The following is a 20,798-nucleotide window of genomic DNA, read 5'->3' on the forward strand; positions in this document are numbered from 1 at the left end:
AAATTAGACGTTCAATTGTAACTTCTACTTAGCGACTTTTATTTGTTTATCTTTATATTTAAACTTTTAGTATAGATTTTTTACGACGTTCAGTAATCTATAAACAAAAAAAACATTCTTAGAATGTATTGCTAATTTTCATTATTAACATACAAAATCGAAAAGATCCATAGGTATGTAGGGTATGTAGGGAATTATTATTTATATTTATAGTTTATTTAGTATGTATCAATTAAATATTTTATTATTGGTAACTTATTTATTTATCATTTATATAAAATCATACATAAATTAAATAGAATTTATCTATTTTATAGTAACTATTCGTATTTAGTATATTTAAATGAAAGCGGTCGTTGCCGTCGACCGAACCACTAAACAGTTGTCGTTTTTACATCTACCCTCTTGTCGACGGCATAATATAATAACTCTAACAGTCGTCGCTTGCCACTCGGTGCGTTTTCTACACGCTCCATCGTTTTCTCAGTAATTTGTTAATATTGTTGTAATTATGGTGTTAAATAAGTTTGTGGTTGACTTTTGTATGAACTGTGTCGTGATATACTATTTGTGTTCAAACTATATATACTTTAAAGTGGTGTGAGACGAGTATACGCAGTGTTAACCGTAAGTAGACTTTTTATTATTCATCAACCCTACAGATATTGATTCCCAATATCAATACTTATTAAAAGCAACATTAAGACGAATCATTCCATAAGTAAGTTATTTTACTTATACTAGTAGTATAAGTAAAATAAAATTAATATATTTCATAATATTGTGTATTTAAATCCTTCAGTTTTTGGTTATTTATATTTCACAGACCGTCCGTGAAACATAATTTGTAAAAAGTTATAAAAATATAGAAAAACTTGTATAATTGTAAAATTACTGACGGTTAATAATATTTAAATGTAATGAGCACAAATTTTACTTTACTAGAATTTTATTTTACAAGAAGGTAGTCCGATTCCATTAACACACCAGCTCGACGGTACCATAATATTATATTTGTTAAAGATGATGCAACAATTAGAAACACGTGTAATTCATATTCTTAGATTTTATTATATACTTCCTTAGTTACTCAACCTAACAAAAGCGTGTAAAAAACCTGCTAACGGTACAGCAGAGACTACCGTATAAACACCAAAAGTGAATCAGTAAGTGCTGTGTGTGATACATTCGTCGATAAAACAAATCGTGAGTTTCGGATCTGTGGCACAAATCGTCGTGCAAACAAGATTCGATCTTAATTAAAACTTTATCGGCTCGTAATTGGAATTATATAATTGACTTTTGATATCAAAAAGCCTTTTGTTTTTCTCGCTTATAAGAAAGGCTTTTTATTTTTTATTTTCGTTAAGTCCACATTATGTTTTACAATAATTGATATAAATTGATAATTAATAATTGATTGAGGCTAGTCGTGGCGCAGGGGCACAAAGTGTCATTGCAAACGCGTGGTTGTGGAATCGATCCCCACTCGGGGAAATTAAATAGTTATTTAAATTTATATTACCATTTTCTTTGGTTACACGGCGAATTCTCGGTCTTGAAAGACGGAAAAAAAAAGATCCTGTTAGAGTTCCATTGTCACCTTTTGGGATACGGAATCCTAAGAATATGCACCTAAATAGGCATTTGTTATAAGCAAATTATTATTAACATCTATACAGCTATATCTAAAGTCTTATAGTCACATAAGGCAATTAAGCCGTTTCTTAAGCCTTTATTCGATATTAGGTTCTTTAGTTTAATATATTGCAGGGCCTAGTAATTAATGGGACGGTCTTGGAGCCTTTAGGGGGCAGGAGTTTATCGTGCCGTTAATACTAGTGTCCTATTTGTAATCTCTTAAAGGTATTTTCAAAGTTTCATTAGTGTATATCATAATGGTTAGAATATAATATCTTCTTATGTATATCTATATCTATAATAATTTGACATGTTGTCAGTGTGTGACTGTAATCGGTTGTTGTGGAGTCGATCTAGACTTGAAGGAATATTTATGGTTCCATCAGTCAACACACCTGACGCTGTCTTAATTTTATGAATAGTAGAAAACGAATTGTCTTAACATTAGGTTCCTTTTATGACATGCAGAAAAAAGTAATTCGCAAAAGTAGAACATAATAATAAATTTTAATATCGTGTAGAAATATTGCCTATATATTATCTATTTTAATTAGTAGTTCCAACTTCTATTTTCACTCGGGGCGTTTATTAGACAAGCTAGTTAATAATAATATGTAGATAATTAAAGGGTTAATTAACAACTATAGCCTAAAGCTGTGTAAAGTTTTATACAAGAATATTCTACAGAGTATATTACTAGATACTAGTAGATTATACATTTTAGAGGTAATAGACAGTCTTTATTAAGAATCTCAATTAAAATTGATAATTGATTTGCAATTAGCCGTGCATTACTCTTAACGTAGTTTAATAAATCCTTCCTGAATTGAACAATATCTGCGAGAGGGTCGTAGGTAGAACCAGTCGGAGAAATGATTCTATTTTTTAACTTCACGCTATATTCCGCACCTAACAGAGAAGGCAGAGGGAATCTGGGAACTTAGTGTCTTAGTTAACACACTCTATTCCTCACTTTTCGTCAAATTCTCGAGGGATTTTGATCACACATGATATCAATCAAAGCGGGAAAATGAAAATACTAATTCACTTTGCTGATTAGGAATCAAACCCACAACTAAAACGTTTTACAGTTACGCGTCTGCGCCACGAAGGCCTCTCTTGACATCTACCACTCAACACGCAATGTCACGAAAAGTGTAGTATCTTAACTTTAGATTTGCTCTGAGTATTCTTGAGTGGAGACAAAAGCGTGAAGATGAATAATATATATTTAATTTATTACCGCCGCTATAGCGCTTCTGGTAAGTTTCATTGTACATAGTGTTTCATGTTACCTGGTCCTCCTCCTGGTATTAATTGTTTGTCAGGGTCTGCCTTCCTGATCCACTTTGTACGGTCTTGTTACGTACTAAAGTTCATGTACATCTGGCATACAGAATCTCTTTGACCTTTAATGGACTCTCTGATAAGGGAACTACTATATAATAATATATATGAAAAGTATTCCATTCTCTTACGAAAGCTATTTTTTAAATATAGAAAAGCAAAAGCTTGTTTTTTGTTATTTTAACCTCAATATTTCGTTATTTTTGGAAATACGTTTATAGGCCACGTTTGCTTAATGAACGGGCGACGTCAAGACGTCTTGCCTTGATAAGTTTTAATAATTTATCATCGCGTCAAGTTTATTTTAGGTTCTGTTTACTTAACCCTTATTTGTGAAGGAAAGTGAAGGTGCTGGCGTGAAATTTGGATGTTTTAGATTATACTGTATTTTTGTATAAAGAATTTTACTTTTTCTTAATAAAAATAATTTCAACTTTCTTATTTATATTTTAGTGGTCGTTTTTATGTAATTACTAATGGATCTTTCTCAAAATGTGTATTGCTATAATTATATTGAACTTAGTAGTAAACCAAAATTAAGTGATATAAATAAAATAAGTATACAAAACTCAGCATTCAGTTGCGCTTTTCAAGACGACAAGTCTTGAAAATAAGGCGGTACATGGGAAACAGAGGGTTTTAACACTAAGTTCCCTTTGCCTACTATATGCGGAGAAAACCTTAGAATGAAAGCTGCAAGGACACAAAATAATTATTTCGTGTACATGCAGCTTTCCTTCCAAGGCAGACAGAACAACAACTTCGCACTTCTTTCTTAGTTTTCCGGCAATTTAGTCACAATGCGTGCTTAGAAACAAATCTTGAGTTCACGCTTTGTCTTAAGCAGACTGCGATAAACATTAGTCTAAGGATGTACATTCCTGCTATTATGTGTACTCATATTTTTACATTTAGTGTTATTTTTCATATATTTTATGGTAATTGTACAGCATAAATATTAATTACACTAAAAAGTAGCCAAAAATTACAATTAACTTTAATGTAGAAAACGACAATATTCCATCTCTTTACTCCCATAGTAGGTTTTCCAATTAATTTATTAGTATACGAATAATCTATCGCAAAATTGATTGTAGGTTCTTTTTTAATTTAAAATCTGATAACTCAACAGACATTATACTCTAAAGGTTAATAATATCTAAAAGACTTATTTTTTTTACGTCACTTATGTTTTAATATTATACACTACTCATCACAGATATTTTTACGAATAGGACAGCATCGCTATGGTGGAGGACAAAATTGTTCAGTGGTTTGAGATATGCGTTGGTTCTCTGTTCTTTCATAATCTTACGTAGTCTTCTTCTTCCTGGCATTAATCCCGGCTATCACCAGGGTCTGCCTTCCTACTCAACATACTCCACTTTGCACGATCTTTTGCGTCCTCGGTGGGTAGACCATAATCTTACGTAGTATAACTAATAAATTAACAAGGCTAACGACACGTCTTTGAAATAATCATATTAAGGTGTTATGTAGAAATGCCATATTTAAAATTAATTTTGATAATCGGATTATTAATGTTATTAAATTTATACATTTCACAATGAACATTGACGTGGTCCGACAGGCAACACTTGCTACAATAAACTGAATCAATATATCAGCTAGAATCACAACGAAATTTATTAGAAGTGATAATAGAGAAAGATACTAAATATATTATTAAATTAATTATTTTATTCGTTGACAGACTTAGACTTGGATAATTGATATTTTTTTATAATAATAATGGCTACATAAAGTTCTTTAACCCTTATATTTTTTAATGCACTATAAAGTGTGTTTTGTAGTTTTTGTACGTTTCTATAATTCTTCTTCTTTCTATCTTCTTACAAAACTGTAAATAAATACCATATATTTCCATATATTTCATTACTTTTGAATGGTGTCACTTCTAACAAATTTATTCTGTTCTAAGACTAACCCGTATACATAATCCGATTAGGAGCTAAATAGGGATATGTAACGGAACTAAAATGCTCAGTTATTCGAACTGTTAAATCGCTTGTGGCATTAACAATTCATTTAATAATTTTGTAATTTATATTGCTTATTGAACTATAGAGATGAATTTAATTCGTAATTACTTAAAGAAGTAAAGACCAATTACATAACATTTACTTTTTAAAAGCTTTTATTTAACTTGCAATGTATGTATGTGGGTTCGGGTGAAATCTTAGAGCTCAATTTTGAAGTAGATATCGTCAACCGATTGAGCTGAAATTTTGTATACACGTTTACTTTGGATGACAATGCACGATAGAATATGTGACGTCATTCTAAATTTAATATGGCGGACCGTGCAAGATGGCAGAATAGTTATTTTTAATGTACTTCTACAATATGGGTATCAAATGAAAGGGCTCGTTGAGAGCAACTCGAAAAATAATGTGATGTCATTCTAAATCCCATAAGGAGGATATCGAAGATAGCCGAGTATCTTTTTGGTCTACTTCTACAATATAGATATTAAAAAATGAAATGGGTCGTTGACCGTAACTCTAAAAATAATATGACGTTATACTAAATCCAATATGGCGGAACATCTAAGATGGCGGAATAGTTATTAATTATGCACTTCTGCAATATGGGTATCAAATGAAAGTTCTTGCCGAGAACTATTAGAAAAATAATGTGACATCACTTGAAATCCAATAGAATCGACACGATTCAAGTTTTTTGTGCTTTCATATAATGAAAGGTATGTTCGTACGATTGAGCTGGAATTTTGTATACACGATTGGTTTGGATGACAATGCACGATAAGGTTTGTGACTTCATTCTAAATACAATATGGCGGACCATCCAGGATGGCGGAATAGTTATATTTCATGAACTTCTATAATATAGGTATCAAATGAAAGGGCTTGTTGAGAGTAAATGGAAAAATAGTGTAACGTTATTCTAAATCCAATATGGCGGACCATCCAAAGTAACAGAATAGTTATTTTTGATGTACTTGTACATTACGGGTATCAAATGAAAGGGCTTCTTAAGAGCAACTTGAAAAATGATGTGACGTCATTCTAAATCTAATAAGGCGGACTATCCAAGATGGCGGAATAGTTATATTTAATGCACTTCTATAATATGGGTATCAAATGAAAGGGCTTCTTGAGAGCAACTTGGGAAATAATGTGACGTCATTCTAAATCTAATATGGGGGACCATCCAAGATGAACGAATAGTTATTATTTTTGCAATTCTGCAATATGGATATCAAATGAAAGGGCTCATTGAGAGCAACTCGAAAAATAATCTAACGTCATTCTAAATCCAATATGGCGGACCATCCAAGATAGCCGAATAGGTAATTTTAGTCTACTTCTACAATATGAATATCTATTGAAAGGGCTCGTTGAGAGTAACTCGAAAAATGTGACATTTTTCTAAATCCAATATGGCGGAACATCTAAGATGGCGGAATAGTTTTTATTTATGCACATCTGCAACACGTGTATCAAATGAAAGGGCTTGCCGAGAATAATTAGAAAAATAATATGACATCTAGTGTGAGAAACCTTCTTCCACCTGGCATTAATCCCGGCTATTCCCAGGGTCTGCCTTCCTACTCAACCTACTCCACTTTGCGCGGTCTTTTGCGTCCTCGGTGGTTAGACCATTGGCTCTCATATCCGGCATCACGACATCCAACCAGCGCTTCCTTGGGCGTCCAGGAGGTCTCACTCCAGGAACTGATATAGCAAGGCACTTGCTTCCGACTTAGTTCTTAGACCGGCGCGTAACGTAGCCAAGCCATCTCAGGCGGCGCTCTTGGAGCTTATCCGCTACGTCACAGACCCCAAGACTACCTCGAACGAATGTGTTGCGTTACGCCGCACATCCACCTCAGCATCTTCATTTTCGTGACGTGAAGCTCCTGAGTGTGCCGAGATAGTGCTGGCCAACATTTGCTGCCGTATAAAAGAACCGGTCGTATGATGCTCTTGTATATTCCTTGACCTTGGCGGTTTTCTTCGGACACAGACCACACCAGTGACCTCCCGCCATTTGGCCCAGGCAGCACTTATCCGGCCATGGACATCGTAATCGATGCCTCCAGACTCGTGCATAACGGATCCAAGGTACCTGAACTTTTCTGACTTAACGGCTGGCTCAGGACCTATAAGGATCCTGCTCGAGTCCGGGCTCCCGCAGGCCATGTACTCGGTCTTCGACACATTTAGTTTAAGACCGCCGTTCTTAAGCGTATCCTTCATGAGGTTCACTTTACGCTCCAGCGTCAGTCGGTTCTCGTCAATGAGTGCTGTGTCGTCAGCATACATCATCAGCCATAGAGGCTGCACTGCATTGAATAAGAACGGACTAAGAGTCGAGCCCTGGTGAACCCCCACTGTAATCGGGAAGGGTCTAGTGTCGCTAACAGCATTCCTAACCATAGAAGAGGAATCTTGGTACATATCTCTAGTGGGAGAAACCTTGCCGGTGGTAACTAAAAAGTAAAAAATAAATTATAAGCAAAAAATCATTTTTAGAAAAAGCTTTTATTTAAACGCTTTAAAAAGGAGAAAATAAAATTTGTCTTTTAAATTTTAACTATCAACTCATAACCTCATTGTACACAATTTATATGATCATAAAAGCTTGTCGCGTTAATCAATATTTAACTAAATTGAAACTTTAAAAATTGAAACTTAGCAGATTTTACATAATTAAATTAGTACTAGTTTAGTTACACAAGTGAATCGCGCGACAAGCTTTTATGATCATATAAATTGTGTACAATGAGGTTATGAGTTGATAGTTAAAATTTAAAAGAGAAATTTTATTTTCTCCTTTTTAAAGCGTTTAAATAAAAGCTTTTTCTAAAAATGATTTTTTGCTTATAATTTATTATTATTTATTTAGATATTTAAAAAAAAATGAGATATTTTTTTTATATAGGTACTTACGTATGTTTTACAAATATTATCTATTATTTTTTATTAAGAGTTATTAAATTTTGCAAGATTGGCATTACTACATATATACTATCATTGTTCATATCATATATTTGAAATAAAAAGTACATCAAAAATATAAGTTTGATATTACGCATTAAATTTAAAGAATTCTACTACTCTACTCCAACCAACCAATATGGTCTAATACAGTCGACCTAAATCCAAATAACCCATGCTTTGCTCTGACGTAGAAAAATTACATAAGAAACCTCGTGACTAAGCTCGTAAAGCGGTTTTCTACAATATTTATGGGCTTAGGTTAATCCTATCTGCACAGACTGACACGACGACCTTGCTACAATGAAAGTGAAAAATGTGAACTTCTTGGCCTTATGCTTTTATAAAATCCAGAAAAAGTAGAGAAACTAGATATATGTGGTACTTTATTAATTGTTTTGAAAGAGTATTAAGTAAATAACATTATTATAATGATGGCAAAAAAATGCTTTAGCAATTGTTGTTTAAATAGTGTAGAAATAATTAATTAAATAAAGATAATATTAATTATAAATTATGAAAATAATAATTGTGGCTTTAAAAATCATTATTTATTTATTATTATATTAATTTTAAGTAATTAACCATATCGATTGAATTAAATAATAAATTTTAAGTTCTTATCCCAATTTACTCATTTGTTTAAGGAATGGTGTCCTTCGATAAGGAAGGCCTTAATGTAATTCGTAACTTCCGAGATATCTTCATTTCTCCATCACGTGAGTAAAGTTTAGTCCAATAACACTTTGTCACTACTAACACTTTATAAAGCCCATGATTTGTACCCATTGCTTGAGATAGCTAGTATTTTATAGTGCTTAAATCAATGTATAGTGTTAAAAAGATTTATTTTTATCTTTAATTTTTTTGTATTTTGCGTGAAAGATACGATAAGTCACTAATTATATAAAAAAATAATGTCAATTTTAGAGGATTTACTTCCTGTTCAAAAATTCAGTTGAAAAAAAATTTCAGGAAAATGGTTATAGTTTTGTTTTTGATCATATAACTTGTGACAGTGCTTCCTTATGCAAGGTGAGGAGCTCCAAGCAGATCCTTCGATCGATTCGATCTGCCGTCAATGTCTCAGCTCGTCTCTCTACCTAACTAAATTAGTAAAAAAGATGTAAGAAAATTTACCAATTGTATTGATAACCTCCCCCTTTTAAAATCGGTTATAAACAAACCAATTAATTAATAAATCGCATTGTCACGTTTAAAACTGTTACTATATAGTTTATATATAGGTAGGTATATATATTCTTGTGGTCGTCTCGTGGTCGTGATTGGTCCGCCGATACGTTAAGCGTATCAGCACTTAATTGATTTCAGTGCCACTCGATAATCCTTTAACGGTGTTCAGCTATCGAAATCTGCATCTTGGCTTCGCTTCTGTTAAGCCATAGCTATGGTCAAACGGTATATTGACCGTATTAAATCGGTAATTAATATTTCTTCTATTAGTTCTATATTAAACGTACTGTAACGCGACGGTTGCGGGTTCGATCCTCAGTTGGGGGAATGAATTATTATTTTTTTAATATGTTCAATTATTCACTGGCAAAATCCCGGCGTTGACTTTCACCACTTAACACGCAATACCTTGAAAAATTCGGCGGAAAGTGGGGAACGGAGTTTCTTAACTCTAAGTTTCCTCTGCCTATCCTGCTGAGTGCGGGATAGATATATAGTAAGATAGAGCTCTTAGATATTCATATAAAACCTACGAATTCAAGATGCGGTGGCGAATTCCGGTAGTTAACATGCAATGTTGATTGGCGGAATTCAATTACGTGACGTGTCTCTATGATTTAGCTTAGATGTAAAAGAATATAATATATTTATATATTTTTTACATATATTAGTATGTATTTTAATTTGATAACAAAGAGAAAACTTCGCGTTATGGAGAAATAATGAAATGAATCACTATAATAAAAAGGCGATAATTGTCACATATTATGCAAATAAAATGTATTTTTACGCCGTCTTAAATGTTTTTGGATACAATTTGGTGTCAAACGACAAACATTTAACTTGTTTTATTTCGAATGTAAAAATAAAGTGCTATTTAGAAAGAAATTAAAAAGGTGCATAATTTAACTGAATGACTGTCTTAATTAACGGCGGAAATCGTACTTAAGAAAACGTTATTTCGATACCTGTGTATACATAATCCGTATCTCCATATATATCCTGTAAATAATTACATATCATTATTTAAATTGAATTCAATTAACAGAAAGATATTTTAGCAGATTTTTACAATTTAGGAATGTGGATATTTATTACATTAAAACAGTAATATATTCTTACTAAGATGATTAGGTGAGTAGTATAAAAAAGCTATGTATGGCCACATATTTCAAATTAGGCCACTGATTTTAATATCTCATAGTAAGAAATGGAAATGTCTTAACCGGGAACGGAGTGTTTAAAACTAAGTTATTAAATTATTTACCTTTCAAAGCGTGGAATGAAGCTAAAAAAATCTACAATATATATTACCAATATAAAATATATTATAGACATAATATAAAACAACTCCTAGTATATACTAAATATTCGTAATACATACATTTTAATTTCTAAATGAGGTTGCATTTAAAATAAAAAAAATACATTGTCGACTATCGCCAGCCTGTAATTAGAGTTACCCTTATTTCTTTCAACGGTGCCTTATCGCTACAATTTATCGTATCTGTTTTGCCTGTTTGTATGCTAATGGTTCTGCGGTTAATTTCTGTATATCTCTTATAAGTAATTTTTGAAATTTTTATTATAGAACTAATACACTAATATAATTATGTTTGTAGTTACGATCCTATAAGATTTAAGAGTTCTTTTTTTTAAACGGTTTTATTTAGCTCACCCCGTTTGTTTGTTTGTTTGGGTCAAATTTAGTAATTGAAATTTAACCCTCTTCCCGTTAACCGATTGATCTGAAATTTGGTATACGCCTTTGATTCTGGTGACAATACAATTATCCATATTCAATATTATTGTGAATCCAAGATGGCCGCCGCTACAAGATGGCGGACAACTTAGTTTTTTTCAATCCCATCAATATGGATATCAAATGAAAGGGCTTGTCAAGTAGAATTCAGTGGACTATACAAAATCAAAATCCAAGATGGCCGCCACTATAAGATGGCGGACAAGTTAGTTTTTTTCAATCCTATCAATACGGGTATCAAATGAAAGGGCTTGTCAAGCAGAATTCAGTGGACTATACAAAATCAAAATCCAAGATGGCCGCCGCTACAAGATGGCGTACAAGTTAGTTTTTTCGATCCCATCAATATGGGTATCAAATGAAAGGGCTTGTCAAGTAGAATTCAGTGCACTATACAAAATCAAAATCAAAGATGGCCACTGCTACAAAATGGCGGATAATGTAGTTTTCAATCCCATCAATATGGGTATCAAAATAAAGGGCTTGGTAAGTATAATACAGTATACTATACACAATTACAATATGAATCTCCCACCTAAGTCAAAATCTGGTATCCTGTCGAGGACTGTGTGGCTATAGGGTGCCTAAAAATGATACGTCGCTAGGGGTACCACCCAAGGTAAAAGGTAAAAGCGCGCCGAGAACTGTATGGCACTAGGTGGATAAAAATGATATGTCGTTAGCGTTTTCCCCTCAAGATTCAGGCACATCTTGTTGTACATAGCCTTGTCCCTCTATTGGACCTCTGGGGGGGTCGTTCGTAACATTCTCCATTAACCTTGCAATAATGAGACATCGAGCCTCATTTCAACGAATTGAATAGCATGAGAAATAAAAACTAAAAACTTAAAAATAAAAAAGTAAAAAAAAAATTTTAAGTTAAACGGTTTTATATTGCAGATAAATGTACTAAAAGCTAAAAAATAATTTCATAGAAATTATGATTACTAAAATAAAATCGTGGGGACACTTGCTACTTACCACTAGGTGGGTGAAGTCTCACGCTATGTCTTTCAATTGTAGATATTGGACGTGCCCGACGATTAAATTTTAGTAATCATAATTTCTATGAAATTATTTTTTAGCTTTTAGTACATTTATCTGCAATATAAAACCGTTTAACTTAAAATTTTTTTTTTTCTATTTTGAGGTACGGAACCAAACACTCAAAACCATAAAAGTGCTTATTTCACATACAAAATACACTGAACTGTAAGAAAATCATATATACTAAAATTAGTTCCAACAATGTATACTTACTGGTTACGCTGCAATATATTATATTGAACGTAAAATTATTACGATACAATAAAACTCAATTTGCGAAAAGATTCTGATCTTAAAACTACAGGCAAAGTTATAGGTCATAAACATCGCTCGATACTTATGGTTTGATTAATGTCGAAAATTCTTACTTGCAAAATTGTTCTTTACATTGTATACTTCACAATTGACTACTTAGGGGGAGTTAAGTTTAAGAGGGGGCTTTAAATCTAGGATTAATGTTGCTCCCATACTTGCCCTTAAGGGACAGGAGAAGAACAAAGATGCCGTAGGCCTTAGGATATTTCTGCTCATTTGATCGTAGGGTGGCGCTTACCGATTATAATTGAAGTCATTCAATTATTACTTTTACTTTTCAGATTTCATAGAGAAGTAAGTAATAGGGGTTAAGTCTATATTTAAAGCCGTCTGTATGATGAGGATGAGAAAATGAATAAATATTGAATAAATAATATAAAAAATAACTTCCAAAACTTTAAACTATTAAAGTACGAAAAAATTAAAAGAAATTAAAATATATATATTTATTAATTTTATATTTATTTAGTAAAAAAACTTTTATATCTAAAAAGTCACTGTGCAACCTCCATAACCGTAAAGCTGACGTTAGGTGTAATCAAAATAAAATTATATTTGTGACGATAATTTCGGTTCCGGCACTAATGGCCAGCAGGTGCAATGTTAAAATAACAGTTAAAGCTATATAAGTTGTGCAGACTCTAATTTTATAAATATAGAAATATATAAATATTAAGGTCATCATGACGCAGTTGCACAAGTGTGCCACTGTAAACACAACTGTTGTTTGTGGGTTCGATTCACACTTAAGGAAATTAAATATTTAATATTGGAAATATTCGCCCTGGTAAAGAGGAAAAGCGAGGCGTTTTTATAAAATTATTCAGCTCTCTGCCTCCAGAATTCGGCGGAAAGTGGGCAACGGAGTGTCTTAACACTAAGTTACGAATTATTTGCATTTTCACACTCTGGTAAGAACACGGCGCTAAGTACCGCTACTCAACACGACGTATCTCGAATGGATAATTTGACAAATTATTTTTTACATCTAATAATTTGCCTTTTTCCTTTCCACTAAGAAATTGAAACCACACGTTACACGAACCTAAGATATACTCCTAGATACATACATGTACATTGTACGTACACTCTGTTAACAGGTTCCATTTTATCTCTTGTCATGTAGTGCGAATTCTTATTCACACGTCATAATAACTTAGCTTATCTCGATCATCTATAGGACCGGGACGTTGGAACAATGTATCAAGTTAAGACAAGTATAACTAACGTGGTATATGTGAAATAAAAACACTATGATAAAGTATAAGAATACACCGTTGTGGTTTAGTTGTGTATACCGAGGATGTAGATTCGAATTTTGTTCAGGGGAACGAATATATTATATTATATTTATATGGCGCATCCTGGCTTAATTTCACAAAAACGGTCAGAAGAGTAAGTTTTTGCAATTTTTGGAGCGGAACCCAATACCGTATTTTGTTTTATCAGGGTGAAGAATGGAAAATATTTTTAATATACCCAATCATTCCCAGTTGGGGTGGGCTAGGGCCCAGTGGTTGAGTCCTTCATCTCAAAGAAAATTACAACCGCATTTTATTTAAGTAAAAAAGCACATTATTATCAGCAAATATAACAAGTTAACAATAATAAGTTTAAATAAAATAAAACCAACCACTATTATTAGCACAATCTAAAAAACTTAAACTCGAAGTAAAAAGCGATACTTTAAAAATATTTCCATTCATCACGACATCCTGTCCCATAAAACATTCACTTACGTAATGAACAGTGATTTATGCGGACGGAAAGTACATATCTGTCTTTAGTCCAGTACTAAAACAGACCACACACTAGTAGATAGATTTGAAACTCTGACTGTATGAAAATACTATTTAATTAATTTTAAAGAACCTGTCCAGAAAATACTTATTAATTTCGTTCTCAACTTACTGCCGAATTCTTGAGGCGTTGTGTGTTGTGTGGAGTGGCGGAACCCAACGCCGTGCTTTGCCTCGAAATCAGAGTGAAGAAATGGAAATATAAATTTAAATAAATATTTCATTACCTGGAGTGGGGATCGAACCCACAACCAGTTGCGTCACAATCACACTTTGAACAACTGCGCCACGACTAGCTTCTTATATATATGCCAATAATTTTTTTCCAACTTCACTTTGTATGCCGCATGTAGGGTAGGACGGAGGAAGCCTAAAGTTAAGACACTCCGCTCCCCGTTTTCCGCCGAATACTGGAGCCGTTACGTATTGAGTTTCGGAGCTCAACGCTTCAACATCAGAGCGCAGAATTTAAAATATTAAATATCCTTAAGTGGGGATCGAACCCAACCAAACAATGAGAAACTTGTGATTGTGACCACTGCCTTCAAAAAATATATTTGTATATATCTATATATAAAATAATAATTCAAATGTGTTAACCGCTATCAAGTGTACGTTATTAACGAGAGTAGCAATTTGGAGCGGTTTCCCGGAATATGCAGGGTATTTGCATTTCATTACACTGCCTCGAGTAGTGGCTCGCTTTGTTTATATTGATGCAGATACGAACTGTTATTGTACATAGTATATTAAGACAGAAGCGGACGAGCCATAATGTTTAATCGATAAATGTTTCAGTGGTTGTTAAAACTTTTGTAATATTGTATGATTTTGATTTTAGTATCACGCTGTATCCCGCGTACAGCAGGATAGCAGAGGATATGTAGTGTTAATACACTCCGTTTCCATTTCATTGCGAGTTCAATGACGGAATTTCAAACCGTGTCGCAGTAGGACAGTTCCTTAGTGTATATAAATACAACTTAAATAACTTTCACGCTGTATCCCGTATATAACAGAGTAGGCAGAGTGAAACTAGTGAAGGCAACCTTTCCGTTTCCCACTTTCCGCCGAATTCTGTAGGCATTGCGTGTTGAGTGGCGGAACTCAACACCGTGCTTTGCCTCGATACCAGAGCGAAGAAATTAAAATATAAATAACCCTTCCTCAGCAGTCGGGAATTACCTCTATAGAAAATGTGTAATATAATAATCGATAATTGAAGCTATTTTTAAGCTTCGTATATATTTCTGCATTACAACATTTACTTTTCATATTGAATAATATTTACAACAATTTCCATAACTTCTACACTTACACAACCTTTGTATACAATTATACATTAAGCCAATGATTTATACATTGCCTATTGTGCTACATAATCAATTATATTACTTTAGTAAGTCCAAGCGAAATGCAAATAAATTTATTTATAATAAATTCCATTATACAGATAGCTACTCGAGCATACCCAGAATTCGTTTCGAAACTATGTAAGTTGAACACTTTCATTCCGGACTTGTAGAATGCTTGGTTGTATCATGAAATACCGCAAATTAATTGCTGCAAACTTTGCTCATTGCGAGCTTTCTTGATTTTGAGAATTTATATGCTTTATAAATAAAATAAAAAAAATGTTTTTTACCAGGCATAATATAATAATTATAATCAATGAAAAGACCAGTATTCTGCTACTAGCTACTCTGGTGATACACGAAGTGACCACGACCATCAAGTTCTGGACGCTAGTTAGTTTTCTAAAAAAGCGTAATAATTATAAAATTAACAAAAAATGGATAACGAAATGTGCTAAGATGCTTTTTTACATTTTTAGTCTTAACTATCAGCTCTGTAAAGCCTATAGAATAATATTAATAATGAGTCTTCAATATGTTTTTAATACAATGAAATTGCCTTTAATTTAATCACATTTTTTATTAAACTAGATCATTTAAAAGAATAACTAAAAGGTCATTTTGTTGTGGACTTTTGTTAGGCCAGATGTAAAGAAAAACATGAAATTGTTTTTGTTATCATTAAAACCAAATACATACCAAGTTGTTTCTAGAAGGGTTAAATAGTTTACTTAACAAAAGATCAGAGCCACAGTTTCCTTTGATCTCATTTTATCACAAACAAAAAATACCAATTTAAAGTTGCAAGGTTGATACGTAGCTCTATTAGTTTCCGATTTCGATAAAAGAGAAAGAAATAAAACCCAAAGCTATTTGAGATAAAAAGACGTAACTTTTCTTTAATAAAACTTTATTTGGTTGCAAATCCTGGGTATGGATAGGTAAAGAGGCTTATAGTGGTAAGCCTCCTTTCTGCCAGCTCCAATAATTTTATACTCTGCTTCATTCAGTTATCGAAATAAATATGATAGCGGTTTCGTTGTATTGCTGGAAAGGATAGGTTAAATAGCAGTAAAATATTATTATGATTTGAACTGTTCCAACTTATGGCTACTTTTGAAGATCCTTCTAAAAGGGACAAGCAAACGACCACAATGAAAAATATCTATAATACCTACCCATAAAATAAAAATATGATTATTATGTAAAGTAAATTTTATATGATAAGTTTACCACGTGCAGTTTAACTATTCACTCTCTTCCTTCCACGCGCAGGAAAGGAATGGCCTACCTACGACAGTGTTTCTAGGTTGCTACGACATGGGTACCTTCAAAAAGCGCGTCTGTCTCCATCCTTAAGACCAGAAACCCCTGTAGCTCCTGTGGTGTTACATGGGCTCGAGGAAGATAGCGATCACTTATCATCAGGTGACCCGTACTCCCGTTTGCCTTGTATTTTCCATAAGAAAGCACATTTTTTAAGAATAAGTTATCCTATATCTTATAAAACAAAGTCGCTTTTCGTGTCTGTCTGTTGTTTCTAACTCTTCTTCTTCTAAACCACCCAACAGATTTTGAGGCGGTCTTCACCATTAAGTCGAGTGTTTTTCGTAGAAGGTTTATATATAGTTTATTATTTGTACATTCTTATTTAAATTAACATAAATACGATAAATGTGTATAAAGTCCTACCCATTGAGACACTTTCGCGCATGCGCTGCTTTAATGGTAAGTACTACATGAAAATAATGTACAGGAGTATTGTTTCTCTTAATAAGATCTACAAAAAAGTCCGCGAGAGCATATTCGTATCTTTTAAGAATAACGTGTAGTGATCATTTTTCTGTCTAAAAATAATAATTTCAATATATTTTTATTGTGAGGGATATTTTTCCATAATGGTATTAATCCTTATCCTTTAAAATACTTTATTAATTTTCTACGTTAAACGAAGATACAATTTGCTTTTTACAATATTTCGAAATTGCGAATAGTTTTACAGAAAAACTCATTTAATTGTTGACACATCAGCTGTATGTTACTCAAGTTTCACTTATCCCTTACTCTCAGCATATAAATAAGTACATTAGTTACGCTGGCCATTTAATGTAGACCAAAACTGTCTTTTAGTGTTTTTCATTTTAATAAGTACTTTAGAAGTTGTTACAATATCAAAAAAATCCTTGCTGCGAAACGGCTCGCCACTCGCCATGCGTCCTCCATGCCCGCCTGCCTTACACGCATCGGTGGTTCAGTGGTAGAATGCTCGCCTGCCACGCGGGCGGCCCGGGTTCGATTCCCGGCCGATCATTCTATTTAATTTTCCTCACAGGCAGCTACGTAATGCTTGCTTTTCATCAGGGACAGAATACCCTCTTCAGCATTAACCACAAGCTCTAGGTAGGTAGGCTTTTGTTTATAATTTCTTCCGTTTAAAAATAGTCATTTAACTATCTAAAAATAGTAATTTAAATATATTTTAATAAGTACTTGAAAAGATTAGTAGCACAGATTTAAAATTACGGTAGGTACCTACTAAAAAATCCTTGCTGTGTAAAACAATTGGAAAAGTTATTGAAACTACGAAAATGCGGGTTGCATTAGGGTTTCATTAATTTTCACATTATCTTAAGTGCTTTGCAAACATACATTACATGAATAATCCAGTAGTTAAAGCGGGCGAAGCCGCAAGAGGGTCGCTAGTTATAATATATTGTATAAGAATTTTAAGCAGGCTTTCAGAGGCTGCGACACTCATGATTGAGATAAATAGATCTATTGGCAGTTCATTTGTCAAAATTGACGTTAAGCCGTTAACAAAGGCATGTTACGTCGATACATATGGGGGAATCTTATGTAAATTTGTTTTTTTCCTTTACGCCTTTCTTACTTCCTGCGTTGTTGCCAGGAACGACAATAAGGTAAAGATGAACTCAAATATGTTACGCTGTATCCCGTACATAGTAGGGTAGGCAGAGAAAACCGGAGAACCTAACCTAACATGTTGTCCAATTTAGTTATATATTTTTATTTCCCAAAGCTTTAATTTTTACAGAATTCGCAATTTTATATGGCAACAATAGTATTTTTTGGGTAATAAACTAACGTACAATTTGTGTTTTATGAAATGCACGGCGTGTAAAGCACGCAAAATGAACAATATGGCTGTGATTATTGTCGCGATGAACCGTCATAACGACTCAAAAGCTCACCGCCACGTTGGCGGTAGGCTATCTGTGATATAGAAACGTGTGCAAGGTAAAAGAGAAAGGAATTATAGAAAAAAATATGTGGATATATCTGTCTGTGGACTGTTGAAGGAACTTAAAGCTGAACTTTTTAATCAGAATGGAGAGACAAAAATTTGATAAATTCTACAAAAAAATTACGGTTGTCTCCAATCACTACATTAAACGTTTATCAAATCGGTAATCCTCACAACAGAATACGTATTATTTTTATTCTTCTTGCGTAGAAAAGAAAAATATAAAGCTTTACTTAACTTTTAACTAATAACAATAATATAAATTAAACTTACTTTTTTAAATTTTTAGTATAAAAGATATGGTAGCTACAACTTATTACTTGCATCCCTTCAAAGAATTAGCGACAACCTTTATTTCATTTCGTTCAACCAACAAGGGTTGACAATGACATTAAATTTATGTCATATTCGTCTCGATGCCCTCGCGAAACATCCGAGTTCTATGTGCGTTAATATTGTATTTATACTACAGGATGTTTCTAAGTTACAAAAACAAAATTGTATATGGTTTTTCTTTGTAATTTAATTTTTATTTAATTAAATAAAATTATCTATGTTAGATTATGAGTAAAAATATTTTAAAAGTATATGTTATTAAATGCTAGGTATACAACTATTATAAAATATCTTTAGATTTGAAATGCTAAATATATAATGAAATTATTAATATTAATAAAATATAACAATTATATACGTTTCACCACTAAAACACCATATAATAAAGAGTAGAGGCCGATCAACCGTACCCCTAAGGTTAATCATTTTATTCAAAGCTCGACAATTATTATTGACATGCCAACTGTTGGGGTCGAAATACATTTGATCCAAACATGTTCAAATAGAAACATCTACAATGTTACATTAAGCATGGGAGGGCTTTTACAATTTAGGGTAAAAGTGCGGATAGTATTACACTAGCGGGCTATCTCTTGATGTACCATAAGTGATAGCTATATTTTTTTTAAAACCAGCATTGTGTGGAGCAGCGTTTGGCTGTAAGGGCGACGTTTATAGGTTCAATCCATATTCCTATTTACTCTGGTATAATGTCACATGGAATAATATTTTTCATATGAAAGAAAAATACATTTATAAAAATTGAGATCTAAGATATGCGACTATTTAAAGCACATTTTGTACTAATTTTTGTTAGCTACACCCTGTACCCCGCCCAAAGGTAAAGGGAAACTGGGAACCTAGTGTTAAAGCAGTCTGTTCTCATTAAAATACATCAGTTCCCCCGAATTCTCAAGGCTGTTAGGCTTAAACTTTTTACCAGACCGAAGCAATGGAAATATGTCAATCCCCACAGTGGGAAATCAACCCACACACAACATAAAAATTATTTTACATTGGCATTTTATCAAGGATCGTCCACATAGAGAAATTCCAACCTTAATAATAGATATTGGAATGAAAACGAATGGCTTCAGAAAATTATATCATTGTGTTCAATCTAGCCGCGTCAAAGGAACCAAATCAATTTTCAAGTTAGTACGTAGTTTGAGATCTCCATCACCGGAGTTCATTGATGTGATTTCATCGAATAATTTTCGATAATGATTGGAATCTATTTTTGGCGTTCCTATATACAGTTATGGTATACATAGAGGTAAGAACAAAACGGAATCCTTATAGGATCACTTTGTTGTCCGTCCGTATGTCTATCAAGACCTATCCCCTCGAGATCGCGTATATCTAACAGAATTAATATGATATATGGATTCTATGGTCCCTTAAAGTACAGAAAAAATCAAACTACTAAGTAAGAGCAATCAAAAGATGCGGGCAATTATACATCGATTTTAAATTTAAAAAATCATTACATTTATATTTGCAGTTCATTTTATACAATTGTGAATTTAAGTATAATTTACAGAATATTTTGACACTAGACACTCTTTTTGCCTAGCCGGCTTTGCGGAGAAATACTTTAAAATAAAACTAAATAATAAAAAATTAAAATACTCTATATGAAATGTAATATACTTAATAGCAGACCAAATTAGGTTCGTCCACAGTCTCTTGACCCAAACATTCACGAATTGCATAATTTTTAAATAAATGTTTCCCATAAGAGGCTCCCGT

General features: G+C 32.9%; 1 long non-coding RNA gene across 1 annotated transcript in view; it reads left to right on the forward strand.

Annotated features, from left to right (window-relative positions):
• The first annotated feature begins 452 nt into the window (after positions 1–452).
• LOC146529407 (uncharacterized) overlaps positions 453–20,798 on the forward strand; it is a 73,848-nt gene continuing 53,502 nt past the window's right edge. The window contains exons 1-2 of the long non-coding RNA XR_014878987.1: positions 453–627; positions 8,621–8,692. This is a non-coding gene — a long non-coding RNA (uncharacterized LOC146529407). The remainder of the gene's footprint in view (positions 628–8,620; positions 8,693–20,798) is intronic.

This window comes from Heliconius melpomene, chromosome 18, assembly GCF_056956725.1.
Source record: "Heliconius melpomene rosina isolate 202511_hmr_F chromosome 18, ASM5695672v1, whole genome shotgun sequence".
NCBI classification, from domain to species: domain Eukaryota; kingdom Metazoa; phylum Arthropoda; class Insecta; order Lepidoptera; family Nymphalidae; genus Heliconius; species Heliconius melpomene.